The sequence below is a fragment of the Aplysia californica genome, unplaced genomic scaffold, assembly GCF_000002075.1.
Source record: "Aplysia californica isolate F4 #8 unplaced genomic scaffold, AplCal3.0 scaffold00981, whole genome shotgun sequence".
Classification (NCBI taxonomy): Eukaryota; Metazoa; Mollusca; class Gastropoda; order Aplysiida; family Aplysiidae; genus Aplysia; species Aplysia californica.
Window position 1 is genome coordinate 186,355 of NW_004798251.1, and position 4,776 is coordinate 191,130.

Here is a 4,776-nt window from a genome sequence, read left to right on the forward strand (position 1 = left end):
CTCTGGCCCTTTTTTCTTCTTCTTTCCTTCTTCCTTTGTCTGTTTGTTTGCTTCTTTCTATCTTGATTTCTTGATTTCTGTCTTGCTTTCTGGCTGTCTGTCTGGCTGTCTGTTAGTCTGTCTGTCTGTCTGGTTTTCTGTCTGTCTGTTTGTCAGTCTCTCTCTCTCTCTCTCTCTCTCTCTCTCTCTCTCTCTCTCTCTCTCTCTCTCTGGCCCCTTTTTTTTTTGTTATCTCGCCTGCTTGCATCAGTTGGATGTTTGCGGTGATAGGAAAAGTATCGTAAAGAGAAGAGATCATGTTTCCTTTCTCGATCAAAAATGATGAGCAGGCGACGAGTGGGGTGATCGCCCCAGACCCGCAAAGCTGCTATAGTGGCATAGGCCGATCTCTTCCGACTTGTCGACTCAAAAACAAACGCGTGTGTTTTTAGACGACGAGTGGGACGATCGCCCCCGACCCGACCCGACCTGACCCGACCCGACCCGATCCCATCCCCAATGAGCACCCCGTATAAGTCTCTCTGGCACATTCCAGTCTGACCTATGCCTATGCCACTATAGCCGCTTTGCGCTCCCAATCTGGCTAGTAAACCACCCCGACCAGACCCGATCCCCCTGTGGGCACTCTGTATTAAAATGTGTGCGTCGTTTACAAGTGTTGTCCGTATACACGACATTATGCCGATGATCGAGGAGTTTTTTTTTCACCTTTGCTTGACATACATAATTGATTTACATTTGGCTGTACGGAAATTTTTAAACATGCGCTGCTAGATCTAGTCAATTCAGGAATGTACTTGACACTATTTTGATTGAAGTTGTACAGCTTTGTTTTCTCTTTATGGTGAAGAATTTGTTGACCCTTATGTTGTCAAAGCATGCGGTGTTGCCAAATAACAATACATTTTTTAACCAAATCTAGCAATCGTTCGACTTACATGTTCATGTATTTCAGCCCTTAGTTTTTTGCTGTTTTTCTACTTTAATTTATACTTGCGCTGTGCAATTAGAACAGTAGCTGTTGTTACATAGTTACATGTCCTTTACATAATTATTAGTCTCAATTTTCCTAAGATCAAAATCGTTTCATCATCTCTAAGGAGGCACCATGTTCTGTGGCGTAGCAGATAGGCGCTTCGCTATCGCGTCCAGAGGACTTCAGTTCCATTCCCATGGAGAGAGAATTTTGATCGAGTATCTCGATCGTTCTGCTGGGGCTTTATATCCTTCTCAGCCCGGGTTGGCCCTGACAGTTAGGATGGCAGCCCGTCTCCTAAGTGACATAACTTGTGTTGATGGGGGCTTGAAAGATGAACATTTTTAAAGAAAATATTTTATGGAGGCAATTTATTGTAATTCTTTTAGATAAGCCAAGAACAGGTAAGACTACATTTAGAGCTACTGGATGGAATACTGACTGCATGTAACACGTATTGCGCTTGACTCAAAACGACGTAGTTCTAGATTTCGTTATCACTAAAGTCTTTCTGACTGTACTTTACAGACACCTAGGAAATGTTATGTTTTTTTGCGCAAATTTATATTGATTTTACGAATTTTACAGCTCTATACAGTTTTTTAAGAGGGGGGACCTTCGCAAATTTAGTACCCATCTCCGATAGGACCGAGCCAAACAGGAACATTCGTGTAAAGGGCTTTTCCTGAGGACGCAAGGTTGAACAAAGGTGTGCCTTTGACCCCCAAAACCAACAGCCTAATGATTACGAGCTGTGTAGCCTAACCACTATACTATCAACGCCACCAAGGTTTCTTTCAGGATACCTACAATCAACCCAAGGGCCCTATAAACTTGAATAATCTTGTACTCGTAAAACGTTTTCTGTGTTTGGCCTCTGGGCTGAACTGTATTTATTTTAACTTGGGTAACTCTGCAAGTTCAGCTGGGAACGTGTTTTTCTACGTTAACAAGGACCCTGTTTCGAATCTCAAACGGGATGTACTTGAGCTTCGATGTGGCAGTTAAGTGGGTTTTCACAGCTCAACACTCATATTGCTCGCGCTGATATGACCTTATACAGTTGCCAACGCCGTAAAACACTTACACCAAAACAGTTACATCGCTCGGTTCTTATGAAGACTTACGACGTCAACTCGGAACTCTTGCCTCTGAAATGAATTTGCATTGTTGAAAATGGCGCTAACCATTATTAATTGTTTTGTAGGGTATTCATTTATTGCCACTTAAAACGACACGAGACCATTGAGAAAGAGGTACTTGAAAGAAGGATGTGAGGCAGGAAAGCAAGGGGAAAGACAAATTGTAACATGGATAGGCAACATAAAAACAAGGACTCGCCTGGACATAGCAGAATGTGCAAGGGCTGCTCGCGACCGTGAAGGACGCAGGGGCATTACAAGTCAACCTCTGAGTCAGATATGATACCTCCAGGTATCCAAGTATCCAGGTATTGTATTAGTATTACCCTTGTTCTTTTGGAAAGGTCAGGAGGAGGTGGGGCTGGTGGTTATCACTCTGGGATATTTGCTTTCTCAGTATTGTCCGTCACGAAGTCAGAACGTTCTTTCTTCATCGTAACTTTTCAACCACTCTAGTTTTCTCAGAGCATCGAAATCCCTAGGTGTTACCAAATAATTGATAGCTCTCACCATTACTATCGTCAACATGTTGTATTACTCAATCGATTTGCCTCCTCTATTAGATGAGTTTGAAGTATCTAAAATTTATATACCCGCCTTTTTTTCCTGGCTGGGAGCTTCCTGTTGTATAATGCGCACCCTATTTACATATAGAGTAACACTGTGGGTGGTTGGCGGGTGCTCTGGTGTGGTTTGCTTCTTCTTTCCTATCAAACATCTGTCGCCCTTATCTCCCCCCCCCCCCTTCTTCTTTTTTATGTGTGTTACTCTCTTGTAACACGTCTAATATTCTGGCGCTCATAATTATGACCTTATGCAATTGCGAGTGCCGTAAAATTCTTACAAAAGAAAAAAAAAAGTAACACTTACTACCCACTAAATGACAACAATTGATGTAGACTCGATAGTAACTGCTGAGTCCAATAAACCTTGAGAACACAGTTAACTCAGTCGGTATCATGCAGGACTATATGGCAGATGGTCTTGGTTCGGATTCCCAATGCGGGACATTAAAAAACTAATATGGGTTGTTTTGGGTAGCTTTTAAGACATATTATACATTTGGCTCGATCTCATAGGAGAAGGGCGTTCAATTCGGATGTACGGCTTCAGAAATAATCTTATTGAGTTAAAAGGGGAGTTAAATCTATGCTACAACAACAACAATAACAACAACAACAACGACATCAACTTTAACAACAACAAAATGACATCAATATAACATATTACGCTATACATGGAGTTGTTTTAGCATTGCACTTTCCGTGAAATAAATCCTTACACGTGCACTATAACCAACATTTGCATCAATTAATTGCTCCGTAAACTGTATTCACCTTCTAATCTTCTGTAAGCAAGATATAGACTTTAAGTTGAAGCATAATATTCCTAGACTGTGCAATGTTATGGCAGCCGTTTTGTGCCTTCTGTAAAAACTCTGGTCCAAAGCGCGATCACAACAGGCGCCAAATTAAGTGTCCAACACCAGTCTCCCACTGTCCCTATCGTTGAGAGTCCGTGCAACTTTCTTAGGTGACCTTAGTTTTTTCCAACTTGAATCATATTGTGCTCTCCATAGTGAACCGGTATTAGGTCAGATGAGTGCGAAGATGTATTTTAGTGATATGCACAAGTCTATGCTAGAAAACGACTCGTGGCTTTGGTCTGTTTTGGTTGCGAAGTTTAAAATCCAAGTCAGAATCATTTCTATTCTAACGACAACATGTCTAATATAATAAGCTGTTAAAGAATTTTCAACTTTTGAATCATACGCTTTCTGCTTGCTTTGCTTTGTTTACTTTATTGTTGTTTTGGTAAGGGTTTATTTCGCGGAGGGAGACATACGGATAGCACAACGGATAACTAGTGTGGCTAAAAAATCCATTTTTTTTCTTTTCTTAGTCTGACTCTGACGGGCATGAAAATGTTGTTTTCATTTGAGACTCTTGAAAGAATCCTCCTGTCCACTTGACTGGTCATTTGAACTTTGTTGATCGGGATCCATTTCGCCAGCTGATATCAGTAGATACAAACTAAAAATGTATTACACTCGTTATAGTGGTAAGTCATTATTTATTTTACTTGGGAAGTTGTCAGTTGTAATCAGTCGATGAAACTCGTGATTACAACTTCACTCGTAATGTAAATCATGATCTCCCACCATAACTGAAGTAATAAATTCTTTATAGACTGAAAAACCAGGCCAACAGAAATAGCATAGAAAACAAGGTTATAATGTAAGATATTAGCTGATAAAAGTGATGGCATTCACAGTCAGGTTTTCATTCATGAACTGTTAACTGTACCAATGGCGTTTTGCAAACAGGAGTTTGGACAATTCGCTGTCTAGAAAAAACACAGTCGAACCTTTTCAAAACGACCATCCATCATATCTATGTTGAACAGTGTAATAATGACAAAAAAACAAACAGACAACAAAACAACCCCAAAAACCTAATTCAAAACGGAGAGTAGGAAGTTTTAAATTTGAACATGTGATTGTCTTGGACAGTTAGTAGTCGGGCAGATTTGACTGTATTCTCCCTGTAATGAATTTTGCAATATTATGAGCAAACCAATAATTTGCACCCCCCTCCCCCAACAAACAAACAAACAAACAAACAAAACATTAAAAAACATCCAGAACTGCCACCCCCC